The sequence below is a fragment of the Microtus pennsylvanicus genome, chromosome Y (assembly GCF_037038515.1).
Source record: "Microtus pennsylvanicus isolate mMicPen1 chromosome Y, mMicPen1.hap1, whole genome shotgun sequence".
NCBI classification, from domain to species: domain Eukaryota; kingdom Metazoa; phylum Chordata; class Mammalia; order Rodentia; family Cricetidae; genus Microtus; species Microtus pennsylvanicus.
This window is the reverse complement of record NC_134602.1, coordinates 36,855,247-36,880,904: the sequence shown is the minus strand read 5'-3', so window position 1 is coordinate 36,880,904 and position 25,658 is coordinate 36,855,247.

Here is a 25,658-nt window from a genome sequence, read left to right as displayed (position 1 = left end):
AGGTTTCTTCCCTACTAACCCCCAGAAATATCCAGCATACAAGTCCTAAAATGCTGCTCATACAGCCCCATGAAGACCCAAAATAAAAACCCCAATCTTCTTCCCAATTACTTGAGTCATATTTTCCAAGTAACTCAACCTTTTTATGTGTGTTTTTTTTTTCCGGATAATAATTTTTGGTCTGAGTCAACAACTCACATGAATGTTTTTTTTTCCTAACTCCAATGTCCTCATTGGTTATTTTCTATTGATTCTTCCATTACTTCATAATAATAATTATCAAACTTTCCACTTCTCTTCCTCCTCCCACATTCTTCTTGCTCCGCAAATAAACCTCTCCACTCAAACACCAGTCCAAATAGAGGGCAGGGTACTTTGAGCTGTGGGAAGTCCAAGCCCACCTTTCATCCATCCAGATTTAGCAAGGTATGCATCCACAAAAAATATGATCACAAAAAGCCAGTGTATGATATGCAGACAATTGCAAGTGCCATTATCTTTGGCTTCTCCGTCTGCCCCAATTGTCAGCCACATTCAGAGCTTCCAGTTTGATCCCATGTTCTTTCATTCCCAGGTCTCTGGATTAGTTGAAATCCCCTTAGTTCAGGCACAGTGTCTCATAGTGTGGACCAAGCCCTTATATTCCTGACATCCTTGCTCTTTTTCTCCATCCATCTGCTCTTCCACTGGAGCTTGGAAGCTCCATCTAGGTTTCTGATTTTGACCCTGACTTGATCTCCATCATTTGCCAAACAAAAGTTCCATGGTGGTTTTCAAGATAGTCAGTCATCAGTCTGACTATGGGACAAGGCACACATAGTTCCTAGGGACATGTCACAGTGCGGTCTACTTCTCCTCCCTGCTTAAGTACCTAGAGAGGGTCACCCTATGGCCTTCTGAGAACCACTCGAGAGATATCGATCTTGACATCCCCAGAATGGCCCCATAAATTGAGATATCATTAGTGTATGTGCACTAACTTGTGTGTGTTTGTGTGTGTGTATTTAAATCACAATAACAAATGGATTGTAATATTGAAGTTTCTTCTCATCTTGAGAAGAATATTTGCTACAGAAACACTCTCACAGTAAATATAGAGTGTAAACTGTCTCAGCAAGGAGAAATAACTGGAGGAATCCCCCAGGAGTTAGGCTCAGTGTCCCAGGAATTACGCCCAAGGAAAGTCAATGAACTCAGTGATGGAAGATAAAACCCAGCCTAAATAAAACCCTAAATCATTTAGGTGGAACATGAGATACACTTACAACAGTTACAAGAGGTCTAAAATGCCTGGACTGGAACATAAGGGGAACACAATGACGTGGAGCTGAGAGTGCATGGCAAAACTGATCGGATCTGGCAAAAATTATGTAAGCATACCAAGGAAACCACCAGTGGGACAAAACCCTAAGAAATCTGTATGACAACATACCATGTTGAACATAATGAGATTTATAGACAAAGGAAAGATCTTAATTATGTCACTGTCACACATGTGATGATGACCCAGTTCCATCTTAGAGTGACTCCCTGCTGTGTTTAAGATAACTTGTCAATTCTGTCTAGTCAGTTACAAGGAAATTTGCATTAATTGCACAGATTAACTATCAGCATCATTTACTGCACAATCAAAGGCAAGGCAAAGAAATCATAGACATGTTGTTGAATGCTGATGATGTTATTGGGAGTTTTGATGGGTTTTTTTCTTAAAGGGAAATCATCGGTGACTCTCATGCATGAAGCAGATCCTTTCTCTGTGATGTTTCCTGAATAGCCACTGAGATAACAGCCCATTGAGTTGTGGTCTCTCTCTCTTTTAAAAAGCAACTTCTACCTTCAGCTTGATCTCTTGCTTGAGCTTCCCTTCCGGCTACTAGGCTCCTTTTCTGATCCTGCAGAGGGATTTTGTACGGGATTGTGATCTCTAAGTTTTTCTCCTTTCAAGAAATAATCATTCTATTAATCACAATTCTATACTGCTGTGGGAGTTTGTTTGTGACTTATGCCTTCACATGTGATACAAGCGACCTGTGTGTATAGGGTCTTCTCTCTGTTCATGTGGGGAAGGCATGGCAGCAGGAGTAGATGGCTGCTCATTCTCTGTAAGGAAATCAGTAAACAGTGGGGACCAAGTACAAGGATGTCCTGAAATATTAAGTCTTGTCCTTTCAAGGCCCCAAAGCCTCCAGCTAGGTTCAGGGTCACGACAATCTCCAAAACCCACCGAGCATGAAGTATTCAGAACCAGAAGCCTGTGTGTGCCATATCACATAAATTCATCGTGAGTACAGCAATCTGTTTTTTTTTAATTCTAAATTATTTTGTCCCATCAGAACGATCTATATTACCAATTAACCAAATTTGCTGCATCTTTGGTGTCCTAGAATTGCTTTAAATTGTTGCTGGGACAGTCTTACAAACCTTCCTGTGCTGTTATGAGACCTTAAGGGGACAGCACTTATTTCAGAAATCAAAGGCAGTTGGGTTCAATCCTATGGTTAGCTGTTAGCTAGACACTGGAAGGATGGATTTGACGAAGAAAGGGAGACAGCATACATGGAGGCAGGTAACCTTTCCTTTGCAAAATGACCCATTTTGAGGCCTTACTTCAGGCTCTTCTCTTCTCCTAATCTTGGTTTTTTTATTAGTTTAGGTGAAGAATTAAAACTCCATTTACAGTATCTGTGAACCCGAATGAGTTAAGTATGTGTGACCAACTTGATGTCTGCCTGTCTGTCAACAGGGCCAGAGTTCAGGGGCATCTGATGCATAGCACAGGAATGTCAGCCATCAATCTCTGGTCCACCTAACTCTACAGCATTAGAGTTGTCATGGTTGCTCATCTGATCTTCCTCATATGATCTCCATCCACAGAGATGTCAGAAAAATCCTCCCCTGAGAGTGCAAGTTCTTTACAAATGAAAGATTATACAACAGAAGACACATGGGAGATTTATATGGGCAAGCTGTTGAAAGGATAAAGTGACAGAAGAAGTTTATTGATTAATTAAAGATAGAATCCGCTTCAGCTGATAGGTTAGGACATAGGTAGGTGGAGTAAACAAAATAGAATGCCGGGAGGAAGAGGTAGTGAGCTCAGAGAAGCCATGCTCCCCTCTCCCCGGCAGATGCCATAGCTCTGCTCTCTGAGGCAGATGTCGATGCAGCCAGCCACCATATCAGACATGCTGAATTTTTCCTGGTAAGTGCACCTCGTTATACTACACTGATTATTAGAAATGGGTTAAAATGCTGAATCTAATGGGCCAGCAGTGTTTAAAAGAATACAGTTTTTGTGTATTTATTTCAGGCATAACATTCATGTGGCCGTGGTGCTGGGGACACAGCCTCGCTGCTCAAATAACTACAGAATGGCTTGCAGCCTTGTGGACAACTGAATCCACTGAAAGCCTGAGAAAGCATGGGAAAGAGTAAAGCATGTTTTCTTGGTAGCAGCGATTTCTCAGTCTGTTCTGCTTGCTAGAAGAAAGCAAGGGCTCTCATCTAAAAGAGGCTTGCTGACTCAGCTTCAGCTGCAAAACCCTGCAGCCCTTAAGAGGTCCTGCCACAAAACATTTAAATGGTGTTGATAAAAGCCAACTGAATGCTTGTATGTTTTCAGCAGTAGCAGGAAAACAAACTGTGTTGTTTTAAAATGCCGGTTTTCTGGGCCATCCTGCTTGGGCAAACCCTGACTGTTAGAGGAAGGAGGGCCAGCTACAGAAAGAGGGCTTGAGTGTGGTCTGTTGCAGCCTCTTTGATGGCAAGGAGCTTGAAACACTGTAGAATTGTGGCACTGAATGCGGCTCTGTTCGGTACCTCAGCCACAAGGTTGGAATGGCAGAAAGCTAAGGAATGGGCTACATTTGGCCTGCAAAGCCACGGCTTTAGTCCTACTGAGATTGCTTTGTAAATGAAAGACTCATGTGGTCAGAAAAACAGAGAGAGAAATAGAGTAAAGAGAGATTCAAAGACAAAGAAAATTTTTAAATGATTTACAGTGTGTTAAAAATATGTGCAGGCTAAAATTTGAAGTTCTTAAAGTTAAAAAAAGGAAGAGAGTTGTTGGGTGTGGTAGTACACACCTGTAAACCCAACACATGGGAGGCAGAGGGAGATTGACCTCTGTACCTTCAAGGTGAGGTAGCACACGCCTTTAATCCCAGTGCCTTGATGGCAGAGACAAACAGATCTTTGTGAGTTCAATGTGTAGTAGCATACACCTTTAATCCCAATGCCTGAAAGGCAGAGAGAGGCAGATCTCTGAGACTTCAAGGACAGACAGGTATACAGAGTTATTCCAGGTCAAAGATACAGAGAACCTGTCTCAAAAGGCAAAAAATAAAAAGGAAAAATAAACAAAATAGAGGTTAAATTGAAGCGCACAAAGATGGAAAATTCAGAGCGAATTTTGATATTGTATGCTATTATGCTCTTTTTGAATCATTTGAATTTTGAGGCAGTAGCAATAGCTGCTAAAAGATGTTTCTTTATAAAAGCTGCTGAAATAATCCAACATAGATATTTTGAAAATGCCTTGACTTTGAAATTTGGATCTAAGGACATGATGCTTTGGAAAGGAGTTTCTATTTTGTTTTCACAGAGGGTGATAGTCTGTGGATGCCTCTATCCTAATATGGTAGGATGGACCAAGCCCTACTTAAAGGTTGCTGGGAACACCTTTAAAAAATTGCTTCGCTCAACTGCCAACTGAGATAAATCAATAATGATGCCACCATTCAGCAGGAAGCATTTTGGAGAGAAAAAACTGCACCCACATTCCCAAATATGGCTTATAAACGTTCTTTTACATTTAAAGTGGGATGTGATATAGATATGAATATTTGCATTAGTATAGATTTTGCTTTACTGATAGAGATTTTAGGTCAATTTTGTTATATGTATATGCATTTTTGATCTTAATTAAGGTATTGTGATTGTGTTGTTCATTTAAAAATATAATGTATATAGGTTATTAATGGATAATCATTAATAATAGTCAAGTTTGTAGTCATGTTAGTTAGATTTTCTAGCTACATAGATATATATATATATATTTAAGTTAGATTGGCATTATTCATATCTCTCTAGACTACAAAATAGGCTATTTAATGTTTTAGTACCTTAGGGGTTTTCATGACAGTGAGACACTCTACTCTTGGCAGCACATATCTACTTCAGGAAGAAGATGGACATCAAAGAGGATCCTTATGGAGTTTGATAGCCATTTGGGGAAGAAACTGCTCTTGCCTGGATTGTTGCATAAACTGTACACAGAAAACACTCAGAGAGAGGACTACTGAACTTGCCTAAAGGTGAGATGATCTTTTCGTGTTCCTGATTCAGGAAAGGGTCAGCAAAACATTCTTCAAGACAAGCAGATAGTGACTGCCTTTGAAATTTCCTGCTTCATGGAAATGTCTGCTGGAAACTATGGGCCTGTAGGCTGAGGATGGAAACACCAACGGTACAGAGGAACTTTGGGTGACTGTCCAGGCAGCGAGATGTCTCTGTCATTTCTAGAGTTTGAAAATGGCTTATTTTTGTTTGCTTAGGTAATACTGTATTATTCAGGAGTCTCTGATGGAGTTGAAGAAGAGATAGATAGTTATAGTTTTCCATTGTTATGATAAAAGATAAAATAGATATAAATATTGTAACTGTAATTCTTGCTTGATAACTGTTTTGTTATATGTAATTTTGCTATGTTAAAGTTAAAGATTCCATTCTTGTTTAAACAGAAATAGGAGTAATGATGGAGTATAGGTCATTGGTTAATTAAATAAAGAAACTGTTTGGCCTGCAAGGTTAGAACATAAGTGGGTGGAATAAACATAAGAGAATGCTGGGAGCAATAGGAATTGAGCTTAGAGATGCCATGCACCTCTCCCATGGGCAGAAATGGTAGCTCTGCACTCTGAGGCAGATGGCGATACAGCCAGCCACCAGGTCAGACATGCTAAATCTTTCCTTCTAAGCGTACCTCGTGCTGCAACATACATTATTAGACATGGGTTAAGAGGGTGAAAATAATGGGGCAGGCAGTGTTGAAATGAATAGTTTTGTGTTGTTATTTCGGAGCATAACCTTACAAGGCGGCCCCATGGGGATGCAGCCCTGCTGCTCAAATTTCTACAATCAAGGGGGAAATGGAAGAAGGGAAGAAAGAAGAGAGAGAGACAAGGAAGAATGAATGGATTCAATCATTCATTGGAAAAATGAGTGAACCAATGAATGAGGAGACCTAGTAGGAAAAAATGTGCTGCATTCCCTCAGAGAGTCAGGTCAAATTAAGGATTGACAAGGTTTTCCACTAAGGAGGAGGCTTATTCCATTTTACCTTCTTTGTGCTCCAGGCCCACCCACAAGAGTGATGATGAGGACAGGGAGAAGAAGAGGAGAGGGTGTACCAGAATTCCCTGGTACAATTTCTCATCCAAATTGTAGCCAAATCACCTGACCTGGGACAGCTGATCTACATGCTGGACCCTAACTCCCAGTTTGACAACTCTAACATTTTAACCAAGTTTGTGAAGATGAAGGAACCAAAAATAGCCCAGTTACAGGATGGCAGGTTCCTTACAGGATGGGAGTCAGACATCAGTACCATACTGGTATTTGGCGGTTTGATGGGTGTGTGGGGTCTTTGCCAGACTCCACCTAGCATCATGGATTCCCTACTTTACTGATATTATGGAGTTCGGTGCATTCATCATATGTGTGCATGTCACACACTAGTGGGCATCATATGTACATGTTTATCCTGTGTGTGGGTGAGTGTGTTCATGAGTTTTATAGCCCAAGTACTACAGAACATGATCAATGAAAGGGAACACTGTTTTCCAGATATGGCAGGGCAATGATTTAAATGAACTGACAAGGGTTGGATGGCATGGATAAGACCTATGAGAGTTCAAGGCATACCGAATCTAGGCATGACAAAGTAGGTGGCAGACAGAATTCTGGCAAAACTAAGTAGGTAGCTTGATGTTCAACTTACTGGAGAAGAGCAACTGAGCGGAGACACTTTTCACTATACAACATGCTCTAGTGGAGATCAAACATCCTTTGACTTACAGCCAGTACGAATCCAACCATTCACCCAATGAAACCTAATTTTCTCTGATTTTGAGTATACATTTGTGTCCCTTCCTGATTAATCTACTCTTTATCCTCTTAAGTCCCAATACCTCATGCTGATATCGGTCACATATTTCCATTTGACATGGTTTTCCCTCAAGCTTCATACCGCCCCGAGATCATACAACTTTTTGTCCCCTCTCCACTGCTTCCTTGACAGCCATCTTGTCTTTACCACACCACGCATCCCCAGTCCTTTACTCTCCAAGGGGAAAAGACCATAAATCCTGCTTTGTTTTGAGGCATGTATTTCTGTGATGCCCCATCCACCAAACACAATCCATCATTGACCAAATAACACAACATGTTAACAAATTTTTATTCTTTGAGAAAGAATAATCCATTGGAAAAGATACCAGGATTCATAGAAGACCTGAGGTATCTCTGAAAAAACACATTCCCACAGAGAGAATTAAGTAAGCCCCTCAAAATTTGAGAATTTCACTTTAACAGATGTTCACCAAATCATAGACATAGATATGGAAGTCATTATCAAACTTGATGAAATACACAGAAGGTTTGTTGGGAACTTGGCAAATAATTTTACCTATCTCTTGGTTTCCATCTTTTTTGTTGTACTGCACTCTTTTGCCCTGCAAGGAATCCCTGCCTAATTCCAAAGTCACCTCTACTGGAGGAAATTCAGGCGTGATGTGGAGGTTGCCTTCAATGGAATCATCATGATGGTGGTAAAGGTACAGGACCGGATCATTCTCGTTGACAATGTAGAAACAGGTTGTTATGGTCTGCACCTCATCTGGGACCACGCCACTCCACTCTTCCTTAGAGCCTGGCATGATGTGGAGGTTGCCTTCCAGGTAGTCATCCAGGAGGTGGTAAATGTACAAGACCGGATCTTTCTTGTAGGTAATATAAAACCAGGTCTTCATGATTGGCACCTCTTCTAGGACCATCCCGTTCCAGTCATTCTTAGAGCCATTTGTGCCCATGAATGTATGTTTCACTGCTCTGCCAACTATGGTGTTTGAGAGATGAGTGTCTGTCACCTGAGGAAATGGCACATTGTTAGGCAGGATCTTCAGGTTTAAAATCCTTTCATCACTATGAAGCTCCAAGCCATAGACACAATCAATCCCATCATATTTCAACAAATAGAGAGAGGGATATGTTGGCAGTTGATCTAGAATGATGGCTTTCCAATGGGTGACTGGTTCATTGGCTTCCTTCCGGCCATGAGAAATTCTGCGGCAAACAATATTCTCCACGGCCTCAAAAGGCTTACTAAGTTTTTGCTTCTGGAGCGATGGCCCATTCTTCTTCTGGAGATGTGGCATGCAACTCATACTGAGAGTCATCTTCATCATGGCTGGAGACTTTATGAGATAGGCCACAGCACTCCTGTTCCACTGTCTCTTGGCTCTGTTTCTGTGCTTGGGCTTCATAGCTGCCAATCTCTGCATAGGAAGAACTCTTCAGTTTAAATCAGACACAAAGTGGTTTCCTCCACCATAAGTGCCTGCAAGGATAAGAAGGTGAGGATGTGAGGTCAAGGCTCTTTTTAGGAATAACTTTGGAGCAGGTGAAAAAGGCAGGGCTGAATAGATTTGGATACCTAAATGGAATATGTTCTTAAGAAATTAATAGGAAAATTATCAAACTCTTGTCTACAGCTCAGTATATGTGTATCAGAGACATATTCCTGCTGCAAAATGCAGTTGACCTCTACTGAGAAACCTACTTCCTGACTTACTATATCAATGAGAGAGGAAGCTATGCCTATACCTAAAGTGAGAAAGAAATATCTGAACAGATGGCAAAGAATTCAAAGAACAGCCACTCCTCTCCTTACCACTCAAGCTACTGGTTAGTTGGCTGATCTATAACCACCTGCCCAAGGTCATGGCACTCCAGTCCACTGGCTCTCTCTATGGTGTCTCCTGATCCAGATCCAGGTTGATTACATAAAGATATTCTGTATCTTCATTAGAGAAGTGAGTACTGTGAGTCAAACTGCCAAAAGAAAGAAACATTAATCTGTGCAACAGCACCTATTAGAAATAATTATCTTTAAAAACACATATGGACAAAGAGGATCTTTGCCATTTAAGTGGACTGAGGAATTGGACATTTTTAGCAAAGATAGAGTGGAGAGAATACCTGACATTAACCGTCCCCCAGCTATCAATATAGGAGCTGTTAACGACATAAATTTTGGACCCAGAGCAGATTTGAAAGAAACCTTTCTTTGACTACAGAGGTCCTAGTTGCTTCCTAAACATATTTACCAAAAGAAAATATCTTGGCTCTCTAGATTCCAACTTCTGGAAATTCGGTTGAACAGTTGTGGAGCCCAAGAGCTGAACTGACCTCCTCAGCCACCGTGAAGATAGTAAGCCCACCTTCACAGAAGACTAGTGCTTCATGTGGAACAGAGTTGCCACCCCCAACCAAAGCTTTGTGACATCATCAAGGCCCTACTTATGTCATAAAACTCCTCCTAGCCAGGTTTCTTCCCTACTAACCCCCAGAAATATCCAGCATACAGGTCCTAAAATGCTGCTCATACAGCCCCATGAAGACCCAAAATAAAAACCCCAATCTTCTTCCCAATTACTTGAGTCATATTTTCCAAGTAACTCAACCCCTTTATGTGTTTTTTTTTTTTCTGTAAAATAATTTTTAGTCTGAGTCAACAACTCACATGAATGTTTTTTTGTCCTAACTCCAATGTCCTCATTGGTTATTTTCTATTGTTTTTTCCATTACTTCAAAATAATAATTATCAAACTTTCCACTACTCTTCCTCCTCCCACATTTTTCTTGCTCCGCAAATAAACCTCTCCACTCAAACACCAGTCCAAATAGAGGGCAGGGTACTTTGAGCTGTGGGAAGTCCAAGCCCACCCTTCATCCATCCAGATTTAGCAAGGTATGCATCCACAAAAAATATGATCACAAAAAGCCAGTGTATGATATGCAGACAATTGCAAGTGCCATTATCTTTGGCTTCTCTGTCTACCCCAATTGTCAGCCACATTCAGAGCTTCCAGTTTGATCCCATGTTCTTTCATTCCCAGGTCACTGAATTAGTTGAAATCCCCTTAGTTCAGGCACAGTGTCTCATAGTGTGACCAAGCCCTTATATTCCTGACATCCTTGCTCTTTTTCTCCATCCATCTGCTCTTCCACTGGAGCTTGGAAGCTCCATCTAGTTTTCTGATTTTGACCCTGACTTGATCTCCATCATTTGCCAAACAAAAGTTCCATGGTGGTTTTCAAGATTGTCAGTCATCAGTCTGACTATGGGACAAGGCACACATAGTTCCTAGGGACATGTCACAGTGCGGTCTACTTCTCCTCCCTGCTTAAGTACCTAGAGAGGGTCACCCTATGGCCTTCTGAGAACCACTCGAGAGATATCGATCTTGACATCCTCAGAATGGCCCAATAAATTGAGACATCATCAGTGTATGTGCATTAACTTGTGTGTGTTTGTGTGTGTGTATTTAAATCACAATAACAAATGGATTGTAATATTGAAGTTTCTTCTCATCTTGAGAAGAATATTTGCTACAGAAACACTCTCACAGTAATAGTGAGAGTGTAAACTTTCTCAGCAAGGAGAAATAACTGGAGGAATCCCCCACGAGTTAGGCTCAGTGTCCCAGGAATTACGCCCAAGGAAAGTCAATGAACTCAGTGATGGAAGATAAAACCCAGCCTAAATAAAACCCTAAATCATTTAGGTGGAACATGAGATCCTCTTACAACAGTTACAAGAGGTCTAAAATGCCTGGACTGGAACATAAGGGGAACACAATGACGTGGAGCTGAGAGTGCATGGCAAAACTGATTGGATCTGGCAAAAATTATGTAAGCATACCAAGGAAACCACCAGTGGGACAAAACCCTAAGAAATCTGTATGACAACATATCATGTTGAACATAATGAGATTTATAGACAAAGGAAAGATCTTAATTATGTCACTGTCACACAGGTGATGATGAACCAGTTCCATCGTAGAGTGACTCCCTGCTGTGTTTAAGATAACCTGTCAATTCTGTCTAGGCAGTTACAAGGAAATTTGCATTAATTGCACAGATTAACTATCAGCATGATTTACTGCACAATCAAAGGCAAGGCAAAGAAATCATAGACATGTTGTTGAATGCTGATGATGTTATTGGGAGTTTTGATGGGTTTTTTTCTTAAAGGGAAATCATCGGTGACTCTCATGCATGAAGCAGATCCTTTCTCTGTGATGTTTCCTGAATAGCCACTGAGACACCAGCCCATTGAGTTGTGGTCTCTCTCTCTTTTAAAAAGCAACTTCTACCTTCAGCTTGATCTCTTGCTTGAGCTTCCCTTCCGGCTACTAGGCTCCTTTTCTGATCCTGCAGAGGGCAGCTTCCCTTCCGGCTACTAGGCTCCTTTAGATTGTGATCTCTAAGTTTTTCCCCTTTCAAGAACTAATCATTCTATTAATCACAATTCTAAACTGCTGTGGGAGTTTGTTTGTGACTTATGCCTTCACATGTGATACAAGCGACCTGTGTGTATAGGGTCTTCTCTCTGTTCATGTGGGGAAGGCATGGCAGCAGGAGTAGATGGCTGCTCATTCTCTGTAAGGAAATCAGTAAACAGTGGGGACCAAGCACAAGGATGTCCTGAAATATTAAGTCTTGTCCTTTCAAGGCCCCAAAGCCTCCAGCTAGGTTCAGGGTCACGACAATCTCCAAAACCCACCGAGCATGAAGTATTCAGAACCAGAAGCCTGTGTGTGCCATATCACATAAATTCATCGTGAGTACACCAATCTGTTTTTTTTTTTAATTCTAAATTATTTTGTCCCATCAGAACGATCTATATTACCAATTAACCAAATTTGCTGCATCTTTGGTGTCCTAGAATTGCTTTAAATTGTTGCTGGGACATTCTTACAAACCTTCCTGTGCTGTTATGAGACCTTAAGGAGACAGCACTTATTTCAGAAATCAAAGGCAGTTGGATTCAATCCTATGGTTAGCTGTTAGCTAGACACTGGAAGGATGGATTTGACTAAGAAAGGGAGACAGCATACATGGAGGCAGGTAACCTTTCCTTTGCAAAATGACCCATTTTGAGGCCTTACTTCAGGCTCTTCTCTTCTCCTAATCTTGGTTTTTTTATTAGTTTAGGAGAAGAATTAAAACTCCATTTACAGTATCTGTGAACCTGAATGAGTTAAGTATGTGTGACCAACTTGATGTCTGCCTGTCTGTCAACAGGGCCAGAGTTCAGGGGCATCTGATGCATAGCACAGGAATGTCAGCCATCAATCTCTTGTCCACCTAACTCTACAGCATTAGAGTTGTCATGGTTGCTCATCTGATCTTCCTCATATGATCTCCATCCACAGAGATGTCAGAAAAATCCTCCCCTGAGAGTGCAAGTTCTTTACAAATGAAAGATTATACAACAGAAGACACATGGGAGATTTATATGGGCAAGCTGTTGAAAGGATAAAGTGACAGAAGAAGTTTATTGATTAATTAAAGAAAGAATCCGCTTCAGCTGATAGGTTAGAACATAGGTAGGTGGAGTAAACAAAATAGAATGCCGGGAGGAAGAGGTAGTGAGCTCAGAGAAGCCATGCTCCCCTCTCCCCGGCAGATGCCATAGCTCTGCTCTCTGAGGCAGATGTCGATGCAGCCAGCCACCATGTCAGACATGCTGAATTTTTCCTGGTAAGTGCACCTCGTTATACTACACTGATTATTAGAAATGGGTTAAAATGCTGAATCTAATTGGCCAGCAGTGTTTAAAAGAATAAAGTTTTGGTGTATTTATTTCAGGCATAACCTTCATGCGGTCGTGGTGCTGGGGACACAGCCTCGCTGCTCAAATAACTACAGAATGGCTTGCAGCCTTGTGGACAACTGAATCCACTGAAAGCCTGAGAAATCTTGGGAAAGATTAAAGCATGTTTTCTTGGTAGCAGCGATTTCTCGGTCTGCTCTGCTTGCTAGAAGAAAGCAAGGGCTCTCATCTAAAAGAGGCTTGCTGACTCAGCTTCAGCTGCAAAACCCTGCAGCCCTTAAGAGGTCCTGCCACAAAACATTTAAATGGTGTTGATAAAAGCCAACTGAATGCTTGTATGTTTTCAGCAGTAGCAGGAAAAAAACTCTGTTGTTTTAAAATGCCAGTTTTCTGGGCCATCCTGCCTGGGCAAACTCTGACTGTTTGAGGAAGGAGGGCCAGCTACAGAAAGAGGGCTTGCGTGTTGTCTGTTACAGCCTCTTTGATGGCAAGGACCTTGAAGCACTGTAGACTTGTGGCACTGAATGCGGCTCTGTTCGGTACCTCAGCCACAAGGTTGGAATGGCAGAAAGCTAAGGAATGGGCTACATCTGGCCAGCAAAGCCACGGCTTTAGTCCTACTGAGATTTCTTGGTAAATGAAAGACTCATGTGGTCAGAAAAACAGAGAGAGAAATAGAGTAAAGAGAGATTCAAAGACAAAGAAAATTTTTAAATGATTTACAGTGTGTTAAAAATATGTGCAGGCTAAAATTTGAAGTTCTTAAAGTTAAAAAAAGGAAGAGAGTTGTTGGGTGTGGTAGTACACACCTGTAAACCCAACACATGGGAGGCAGAGGGAGATTGACCTCTGTACCTTCAAGGTGAGGTAGCACACGCCTTTAATCCCAGTGCCTTGAAGGCAGAGACAAACAGATCTTTGTGAGTTCAATGTGTAGTAGCATACACCTTTAATCCCAATGCCTGAAAGGCAGAGAGAGGCAGATCTCTGAGACTTCAAGGACAGACAGGTATACAGAGTTATTCCAGGTCAAAGATACAGAGAACCTGTCTCAAAAGGCAAAAAATAAAAAGGAAAAATAAACAAAATAGAGGTTAAATTGAAGCGCACAAAGATGGAAAATTCAGAGCGAATTTTGATATTGTATGCTATTATGCTCTTTTTGAATCATTTGAATTTTGAGGCAGTAGCAATAGCTGCTAAAAGATGTTTCTTTATAAAAGCTGCTGAAATAATCCAACATAGATATTTTGAAAATGCATTGACTTTGAAATTTGGATCTAAGGACATGATGCTTTGGAAAGGAGTTTCTATTTTTTTTCACAGAGGGTGATAGTCTGTGGATGCCTCTATCCTAATATGGTAGGATGGACCACGTCCTACTTAAAGGTTGCTGTGAACACCTTTACAAAATTGCTTCGCTCAACTGCCAACTGAGATAAATCAATAATGATGCCACCATTCAGCAGGAAGCATTTTGGAGAGAAAAAATTGCACCCACGTTCCCAATATGGCTTATAAACTTTCTTTTACATTTAAAGTGGGATGTGATATAGATATGAATATTTGCATTAGTATAGATTTTGCTTTACAGATAGAGATTTTAGGTCAATTTTGTTATATGTATATGCATTTTTGATCTCAATTAAGGTATTGTGATTGTGTAGTTCATTTAAAAATATAATGTATATAGGTTATTAATGGATAATCATTAATAATAGTCAAGTTTGTAGTCATGTTAGTTAGATTTTCTAGCTACATAGATATATATATTTTTCAGTTAGATAGGCATTATTCATATCTCTCTAGACTACAAAATAGGGTATTTAATGTTTTAGTACCTTAGGGTTTTTCATGACAGTGAGACACTGTACTCTTGGCAGCACATATCTACTTCAGGAAGAAGATGGGCATCAAAGAGGATCCTTATGGAGTTTGATAGCCATTTGGGGAAGAAACTGCTCTTGCCTGGATTGTTGCATAAACTGTACACAGAAAACACTCAGAGAGAGGTCTACTGAACTTGCCTAAAGGTGAGATGATCTTTTCGTGTTCCTGATTCAGGAAAGGGTCAGCAAAACATTCTTCAAGACAAGCAGATAGTGACTGCCTTTGAAATTTCCTGCTTCATGGAAATGTCTGCTGGAAACTATGGGCCTGTAGGCTGAGGATGGAAACACCAAGGGTACAGAGGAACTTTGGGTGACTGTCCAGGCAGGGAGATGTCTCTGTCATTTCTAGAGTTTGAAAATGGCTTACTTTTTGTTTGCTTAGGTAATACTGTATTATTCTGGAGTCTCTGATGGAGTTGAAGAATAGAGAGATATTTATAGTTTTCCATTGTTATGATAAAAGATAAAATAGATATAAATATTGTAACTGTAATTCTTGCTTGATAACTGTTTTGTTATATGTAATTTTGCTATGTTAAAGTTAAAGATTCCGTTCTTGTTTAAACAGAAATAGGAGTAATGATGGAGTATAGGTCATTGGTTAATTAAATAAAGAAACTGTTTGGCCTGAAAGGGTAGAACATAGGTGGGTGGAATAAACATAAGAGAATGCTGGGAGGAATAGGAATTGAGCTTAGAGATGCCATGCACCTCTCCCATGGGCAGAAATGGTAGCTCTGCACTCTGAGGCAGATGGCGATACAGCCAGACACCAGGTCAGATATGCTAAATCTTTCCTTCTAAGTGCACCTCGTGCTGCAACATACATTATTAGACATGGGTTAAGAGGGTGAAAATAATGGGGCAGGCAGTGTTGAAATGAATAGTTTTGTGTTGTTATTTCGGAGCATAACCTTACAAGGCGGCCCCATGGGGATGCAGCCCTGCTGCTCAAATTTCTACAATCAAGGGGGAAATGGAAGAAGGGAAGAAAGAAGAGAGAGAGACAAGGAAGAATGGATGAATTCAATCATTCCTTGGAAAAATGAGAGAACCAATGAATGAGGAGACCTAGTAGGAAAAAATGTGCTGCATTCCCTCAGAGAGTCAGGTCAAATTAAGGATTGACAAGGTTTTCCACTAAGGAGGAGGATTATTCCATTTTACCTTCTTTGTGCTCCAGGCCCACCCACAAGAGTGATAATGAGGACAGGGAGAAGAAGAGGAGAGGGTGTACCAGAATTCCCTGGTACAATTTCTCACCCAAATTGTAGACAAATCACCTGACCTGGGACAGCTGATCTACATGCTGGACCCTAACTCCCAGTTTGACAACTCTAACATTTTAACCAAGTTTGTGAAGATGAAGGAACCAAAAATAGCCCAGTTACAGGATGGCAGGTTCCTTACAGATTGGGAGTCAGACATCAGTACCATACTGGTATTTGGTGGTTTGATGGGTGTGTGGGGTCTTTGCCAGACTCCACCTAGCATCATGGATTCCCTACTTTACTGATATTATGGAGTTTGGTGCATTCATCATATGTGTGCATGTCACACACTAGTGGGCATCATATGTACATGTTTATCCTGTGTGTGGGTGAGTGTGTTCATGAGTTTTATAGCCCAAGTGAAGGGGTTAAATCTGCTCCCTTTAGAGGGTGGGGTTTGCCTCAGGCGAATCCCTGCCCATAAAAGGTGCGCGGAGAGGCGGCTCGCCCCTTTTTTGTTCCTCGCTACCTGTGCTATGCTGGAACTTTGGTTCAGTAAGTTTAACAATAAACTGGTAAATATTCTTTGATATCTGCATTGCCTTTATTTTGTGCGGGAACATCTGGCGCCTGCCCCGTGGGGTTTGCCGAGAACCGGCCCCGAATCGGAGTCTCTTGCACCCCTGGTCGCTGTGGCGGTCTCTCTGGGCGCGCACGGAAGAAGTTGAGATTCTGAGCAGTCTCTCTGGGCGCGCGCTGAAACAGCTGAGATTCTGAGCGACTCGATTTTCCCTGCTGCTTGTTAGAGTATCAAGCAGTGAGTTTGATATCGACAGAGCCTTTTTAACAGCGCCTAAGCCTCTGTTCCGAGCCGCCCTGGCCAGATTTCCCGTGCCCGCCCGCCGGCGCGCGCGCTGCCTGTGTCTGCTGCTCCCCCTCCCACCGCAGCCAGCGCTCAGGTCACGTGACAGCAGCCTGAGAGCCCCGGCAAAAAATACTTATCAGCCTGGTGTCTGTTTCAATTTTGTTTTTGAGTCGTTTTATTTCAGATTTAGGACACGTGGATTCAACTGGACTCTTTCGCCACCACTGGCAGGAACCACTTATTACAGGTAAGAGAACTTTTTCTTTTCTAAATAATGTCTGAGAACGTGACCGCAGCCTATTTCAATAGTTCTTTTGAGTACACCATTTGGGAGATCTTACAAGAGGTGTCTACCACACCACATATATGGATATTCCTGGGATTCTTAATTTTCCTTAGCACTATTTGGTTTGATAATAGGAAAATGATCAAATCTCTTAAGGCAGAGGTTGAACGTTTGAAAACTATTGAGAGCGACAACAATCTTCTCAAGAATCAGTTTGAAGTTCTCCAGGAAGAAAACAAATCTTTGTTTAACATGACTTGGTTAACTGAGCAAAATATAGAAAAAGTACAGGTTGATGTTAAGGAGAAATTCATTACTATGGAAGAAGGAACAGCTGAATTAGATCGTAAGTTTCAGCAGTCCCTTTCTGATGTTAAGGAGAAATTCATTACTATGGAAGAAGGAACAGCTGAATTAGATCGTAAGTTTCAGCAGTCCCTTTCTGATGTTAAGGAGAAATTCATTACTATGGAAGAAGGAACAGCTGAATTAGATCGTAAGTTTCAGCAGTCCCTTTCTGTAGGAACTGAAACGTTAACTGAGAGAATCAAAACTGCTGAATGTGACAATCGAATTTTGTCTAAAGCTTATGACAGATTGGCGGAAAGATTGTCAATACAAGAAGGCACGGTTTATGCCATAAAAATTATGTCCAAAGATGACAAGTTATCTCTACTGGACAAATTTCATACTCTAGAATCCTCAATGAAGGCTTTAGAACATAATTCTGGGCAGGAGATTCAGACATTACAAAAAGCAATGGTGAATAGAATTGAAAAGATTGAGGAATTTCTAAATTCTGATGAAGAAGAGCAAAGGGTAGAAAGGCAAATTTTAACTACATCTGTGGATAAATCCCTCCGGGAAAATTTTCACAAAGCTCTACCTACAGCTCTACATGCCTTTCCTGTAATAACAACAGAAAAGGTGGTTGGTTCCAGAAACCCTAGGGTCATCAAGGAAGATACATGGGAGCCTGTCCGTATGAATGATCTCAAAGAAATTAAACAGGCCATCATGTCTTTTGGGATGCACTCCCCTTTTGTTAAAGAGATGCTAAAATCTTGGGCCACAACAAGCAAAGCAACCCCCTTGGACTGGCTCCAGCTGAGCTCCGCGGTCCTTGAGAGTGGACCGCAATTAAAATGGAAATGCTTATTCAGGCAAGAGGCTAGACTTTTAGAACAGCAGGAAAAGGTGAAGGGAATTGACATTTCCCTAGATAAAATTCTAGGTGAAGGGCTCTTTTCAGACCCTCAGGAACAAGCTAATTTGGATGAAAACATACTCTCCATGTGTACTACAGCAGCCTTAAGGGCTTGGGACAGAGTACAAGACCCAGGACAGAGAATGGAATCATTTGTCACAGTTAAACAGGGTCAGAGAGAACCCTTTAGTGACTTTTTACAAGGATTAACTAAGGCTGTACAAATGGGGATACCTGACCCAGAAGCAAGACGTATAATAATTGAGTCTTTGGCTTACAAAAATGCTAATGTGGAATGCAAAAGGATCTTGAGGCCTTTAATGTTCAGATCAGCGTCCTTGGAAGAATGGGTCTTGCATACACTAGATGTTGACACATTTGACTATGGCACTGAAGCATGGGTAGAAGAAGCAATTTCCAATGGTAAAAGGAGACACCAGAATACCAAATGTTTTAATTGTGGCAAAATGGTCATATGAAAAGGAATTGTAAACAACGGGTTTTCAGAAATAATAATAATGCGTCTTCTAGAAATAACAGGAATAGAAGGAATCAGCCTTCAGGTTTATGTAGAAGATGTGGGAAGGGCAGACACTGGACGAATGAATGCAGGTCTACAAGAGATAGACAAGGCAACCTGATACAGATGGGAAACGTGAGAGGGGGGGCCTCTCAGGCCCCCATGGCAAACATGGTTCAGACATTCCCAGTTTCTGCAGAGAACATGCCTCGTCAGGACAATTAGAAAGCCACATGCCTACTGTTACAAGCAATAGTAATCAGAAAGATGAGTTACGTGTGTTTTGGCAAACTTCTATAAATGATCAAAGACCTAAGCTGAGAGTGTGTGTAAATGGCATTTTTATTACTGGCCTACTGGACACAGGTGCTGATGTAAGTATCATTACCCCAGAATCTTGGCATCCATATTGGCCTCTTCAGAATGTAAATGTTCAGCTCCTGGGAATTGGAACCCTATGTCGAGTAAGGCAGAGCACGAGATGGGTTGAATGTATAGGGCCTGAGGGACAAATAGGAAAATTAAGGCCTTATGTAGCCAATATTGCAATGAATTTATGGGGTCGTGACCTATTACAACAATGGAATACTCAAATTAACATTCCTGCTACTTCTAGAGCCCATATTTCTGAAAGGAATATTAAAAGTTATTACAAAAGGACAAAACCGGCCATTAGGGCTGTGCAGGAACAAGCAATTGATGTCCCTTCAGAAATACCAACAGCCTTGCCTCTAAAATGGTTGACTGAGAAACCAATATGGACAAAGCAATGGCCTTTAGCTGAGGAAAAGCTACAGGCTTTAGAACAGCTGGTACAAGAGCAACTAGATGCTGGACATATAGAAGAATCTACCAGCCCTTGGAATTCTCCTGTATTTGTGGTTAAGAAAAAATCAGGTAAATGGAGAATGGTGACAGATCTCAGGGCCATCAACAAGGTTATTCAACCTATGGGCCCTCTGCAATCTGGAATTCCATTGCCCTCTTTATTACCAAAAGGATGGCCTCTCATAGTTATTGATTTAAAGGATTGTTTTTTCACTATACCTTTGCAAAAAGAAGATAGAGAAAAATTTGCCTTCACAGTGCCTACTTATAACAATTCTCAACCTTCGAGGAGGTACCACTGGACCGTCCTCCCCCAGGGTATGTTAAATAGCCCCTCCCTGTGCCAATATTTTGTGAACCAACCATTGCAAATAATACGCAAGAAATTTCCCAAATCTATTGTATACCATTACATGGACGACATATTGTTATCTGATTCAAACATAGATACCTTGAACAGACTGTTTGAAGAAATACAGATACTGTTACCTAAATGGGGATTGCAAATTGCTCCTGAAAAGATTCAGAAGGGAGATTCTGTTAATTATTTAGGTTATAGAATAGGTTTGCAAAAAATTAAGACACAGAAGGCACAAATTTGGAGAGATCGCTTACGGACTCTCAATGACTTTCAAAGACTGTTAGGAGACATTTCCAGTTTACGACCAACTATTGAGATAACACCTGATCTAATAATTCATTTGAACAAGACCTTGGATGGTGATAAAGATTTAAACAGTCCCAGAGAATTAACAGCTGAAGCAGAAAAGGAACTGACAAAATAAAGGCAATGCAGATATCAAAGAATATTTACCAGTTTATTGTTAAACTTACTGAACCAAAGTTCCAGCATAGCACAGGTAGCGAGGAACAAAAAAGGGGCGAGCCGCCTCTCCGCGCACCCTTTATTGGCAGGGATTCGCCTGAGGCAAACCCCGCCCTCTAAAGGGAGCTGATTTAACCCCTTCATCTCCCCCTTTTGTCTAAATAAGACACAACTAAACCAAATATAACTATAAGAATAATAACAAATGATAAATATAACAAACAATATTGAGAGCAAAAGTTTTGCTAAAGAGTAACTACAATTAAATAATCTTCAACTCCATCAAAGATCTGAGAAGGGAGTAAATATTACTTAACAAAAAAGAGATATCCAAAATGTGCAACAAATGACAGAGACAACTGACTGCCTGGGCAATCACCCAAAATCTCGTTTGCAATGTTGAGTCAACCAACTTTGGCTAAGGCCTAACATAACTGACATACCATTCTCAAATGCAAGGAACTTTCTTAGGATTATCCTACCCTGTCTTGGCAAGATAAGACAATCCTGTTTATATCTTAGTCAGTAGTTGAGGTATGGGTTTTTCTTAACCCAAAGGCCAGTTCTGCCAGGAAGACAAGCTCCCAGTGGAGTGTCTTTGGTGCTCAGCGTTCTCTCGGGAGTAGAGTGGTGTTGCCAGGAGTAAATTGTGTCTCGATGGCACAGAATTCTAGGTTAGATTAAAGGCCATTTTCTACAGCTCTTCAAAGAGGCTGAAGATTATACTATCTATACTGAAAATAATCTCTATGTATCTAAAAGACCTGATTAACCTAAAAATAATATGACAAACATGTAATTCTCAATACCTATCTAATTTGAAAACTAAGGGAATAAACAATTGTGCAATGTATGAAGACAATGATCTTCACCTGTAAACAATGTCATTACTTATCAAATGTAAACAATGTTATTACATAAATAGTACCAGAGGTAGAAATGTACATTGTGATATGATAGATGTATCCATACAATATAAGCATACTCTTATACCAAAATAGAGGTAGGAACACTCACATTCAATATTCAATATATCAATATACAAGAAACAGTACCAACATAATTTTCTAAAAACAGTAAGTTACAAATACCAATCATCCCATCAACCCAGTTAATCCCCCTTTTTTTTATCCCTAATTACATACAATATCTCCCCATCCCCTCACTCCTAAACCAACCACTAAAAGATGTCCCTAACCCTGTGGGCAAACTCTGTTGGGAGAGGGGACGTCGTCCTCTTAGATTGCTTCTAGCTGACATGGGGGCGACGTTCTTCTTAGGGGCCCCTGTGAAAGCAAACGATGGTAAAATTCCCAAATTAACCTTTGACTTAAGAAAATTATAACTAGTCTCTGTGTGTTTTGAGAAGGTCCGGCCAGAGCGTTGTCAAAAATGTGCATCATATGAAATTGTCTCTTGCAGTTGGTACCAAAAAACAGGTCTAAAATTAGTGCTTAAAAAAAAAATTCATGACGTCATAAAAACCAGATTGAGTTGATGTTGTGGGGCCCCATCTTCATCCTGGAAACTTCAAAAATTACTGTAGGAAAATATGTTGCTTGTTATGGGAAATTTAAACATTAACAACAAGGACTTATACTGACATATAAAGAAAGACACAGATGTGAGGGAAGGCAAAGAAAGTTTATCAAGTATAAAATTATTCTTATTCTGTCCCATTTCATGGCTCCTGACCTGAGACAGAAACTTTGAAATACCTCTTATCAACAGGCTTGGAATTGAAGAAGGACTGAGCCATAGTCCAACTCCAAAACCAGCTCTACACATTTATAAAGAAGTGTTCAATAAAACATATAAATATATATATATATATGAAATCAATACTTACGATATGTATAGAATTTTATTGTTGATGTTTAATGGGTCGTAACTATTTTCCATCCATCAGTAATTAAATATTCAGGGTCCCTCAAATTCTTTGGAGATGAATATTTTCCTGTGGAGATAAGAAAAGAACCCTGCCCCCATCCTATTAGTAATCCTTACCATCTGTACGTCGGTCATCCTTGTGAATGAATTGTTATTTATCTTTTCCAAGTGACTTCCCTTCCTCAAACCGAACCTTTATTAATTTTGACGGTATCCATAATTTTTCCTCACCTGTGGAGATAAGAGCAAAACCCCTTCCCCAATGCAGCACATCTCCTGGCTTCCATTGTGAGGTCAGTACATCCTTGAAATAAACTGGTTGATTTAGTTCAGCAGACTTTTCCATTATCCAATGTCTTTCTGCAGCCGTCGTTCCCTTCTCATTAGCGTTGAGAAAATTCAAGGTTAACAAAGCATTATGTAACCTATTTCTAGGGGTGTTTTCCACTCCTTTCTGTTTGTTCAACATATCCTTTATAGTTCGATTTGATCTTTCTATGACTGCTTGACCTGTAGGATTGTATGGTATACCTGTAACATGCTTGATATTGTAATGATCAAAAAACCGTTTCATCTTCCTAGAGACATAAGCAGGACCATTATCTGTCTTTATTTGTGTAGGTATACCCATGATAGCCATGACTTCTAATAAATGAGTGATTACTGAATCAGCTTTTTCTGAACTTAAAGCAGTTGCCCACTGAAAGCCTGAAAAAGTGTCGATGGTGTGATGAACATACTTCAATTTGCCAAATTCTGCAAAGTGGAACACATCCATCTGCCAGATTTCATTTCTATGAGTGCCCTTTGGATTATCTCCTGCTGGCAGTGGCATTTGGTTATAGAAAGAGCAGGTAGGGCATTTCTTCACAATCTCCTTAGCTTGTTGCCATGTAATAGAAAACTCTTTCTTCAAAACTTTGCTATTAACATGATGTTTTTTATGAAATTCAGAGGCTTGAAGCACACTACCAATCTATAATTGAACAATTTCTGCATTACCTTGTGCTAGAGGACCTGGCAGACCCGTATGGGATCGGATGTGTGTTATGTACATAGGGCAAAGCCGGTTCCTTACAGGATGGGAGTCAGACATCAGTACCATACTGGTATTTGGCGGTTTGATGGGTGTGTGGGGTCTTTGCCAGACTCCACCTAGCATCATGGATTCCCTACTTTACTGATATTATGGAGTTCGGTGCATTCATCATATGTGTGCATGTCACACACTAGTGGGCATCATATGTACATGTTTATCCTGTGTGTGGGTGAGTGTGTTCATGAGTTTTATAGTCCAATACTACAGAACATGATCAATGAAAGGGAACACTGTTTTCCAGATATTGCAGGGCAATTATTTAAATGAACTGACAAGGGTTGGATGGCATGGATAAGACCTATGAGAGTTCAAGGCATACCGAATCCAGGCATGACAAAGTAGGTGGCAGACAGAATTCTGGCAAAACTAAGTAGGTAGCTTGATGTCCAACTTACTGGAGAAGAGCAACTGAGCGGAGACACTTTTCACTAAGCAACATGCTCTAGTGGAGATCAAACATCCTTTGACTTACAGCCAGTGCAAATTAACCCTTTCATCAAATGAAATCTAATTTTCTCTGATTTTGAGTATACATTTGTGTCCCTTCCTGATTAATCTACTCTTTATCCTCTTAAGTCCCAATACCTCACGCTGATATCGGTCACATCTTTCCATTTGACATGGTTTTCCCTCAAGCTTCATACCGCCCCGAGATCATACAACTTTTTGTCCCCTCTCCACTGCTTCCTTGACAGCCATCTTGTCTTTTACCACAGCACGCATCCCCAGTCCTTTACTCTCCAAGGGGAAAAGACCATAAACCCTGCTTTGTTTTGAGGCATGTATTTCTGTGATGCCCCATCCACCAAACACAATCCATCATTGACCAAATAACACAACATGTTAACAAATTTTTATTCTTTGAGAAAGAATAATCCATTGGAAAAGATACCAGGATTCATAGAAGACCTGAGGTATCTCTGAAAAAACACATTCCCAAAGAGAGCATTAAGTCTGCCCCTCAAAATTTGAGAATTTCACTTTAACTTGATGAAATACACAGAAGGTTTGTTGGGAACTTGGCAAATAATTTTACCTATCTCTTGGGTTCAATCTTTTTTGTTGTACTGCACTGTTTTGCCCTCCAAGGAATCCCTGCCTAATTCCAAAGTCCTAATTCCAAAGGTTATTAATGGATAATCATTAATAATAGTCAAGTTTGTAGTCATGTTAGTTAGATTTTCTAGCTACATAGATATATATATTTCAGTCAGATAGGCTTTATTCATACCTCTCTAGACTACAAAATAGGCTATTTAATGTTTTAGTACCTTAGGGTTTTTCATGACAGTGAGACACTCTACTCTTGGCAGCACATATCTACTTCAGGAAGAAGATGGGCATCAAAGAGGATCCTTATGGAGTTTGATAGCCATTTGGGGAAGAAACTGCTCTTGCCTGAATTGTTGCATAAACTGTACACAGAAAACACTCAGAGAGAGGACTACTGAACTTGCCTAAAGGTGAGATGATCTTTTCGTGTTCCTGATTCAGGAAAGGGTCAGCAAAACATTCTTCAAGACAAGCAGATAGTGACTGCCTTTGAAATTTCCTGCTTCATGGAAATGTCTGCTGGAAACTATGGGCCTGTAGGCTGAGGATGGAAACACCAACGGTACAGAGGAACTTTGGGTGACTGTCCAGGCAGCGAGATGTCCCTGTCATTTCTAGAGTTTGAAAATGGCTTACTTTTTGTTTGCTTAGGTAATACTGTATTATTCTGGAGTCTCTGATGGAATTGAAGAAGAGATCGATAGTTATAGTTTTCTATTGTTATGATAAAAGATAAAATAGATATAAATATTGTAACTGTAATTCTTGCTTGATAACTGTTTTGTTATATGTAATTTTGCTATGTTAAAGTTAAAGATTCCGTTCTTGTTTAAACAGAAATAGGAGTAATGATGGAGTATAGGTCATTGGTTAATTAAATAAAGAAAATGTTTGGCCTGAAAGGGTAGAACATAGGTGGGTGGAATAAACATAAGAGAATGCTGGGAGGAATAGGAATTGAGCTTAGAGATGCCATGCACCTCTCCCATGGGCAGAAATGGTAGCTCTGCACTCTGAGGCAGATGGCGATACAGCCAGCCACCAGGTCAGACATGCTAAATCTATCCTTCTAAGCGCAGC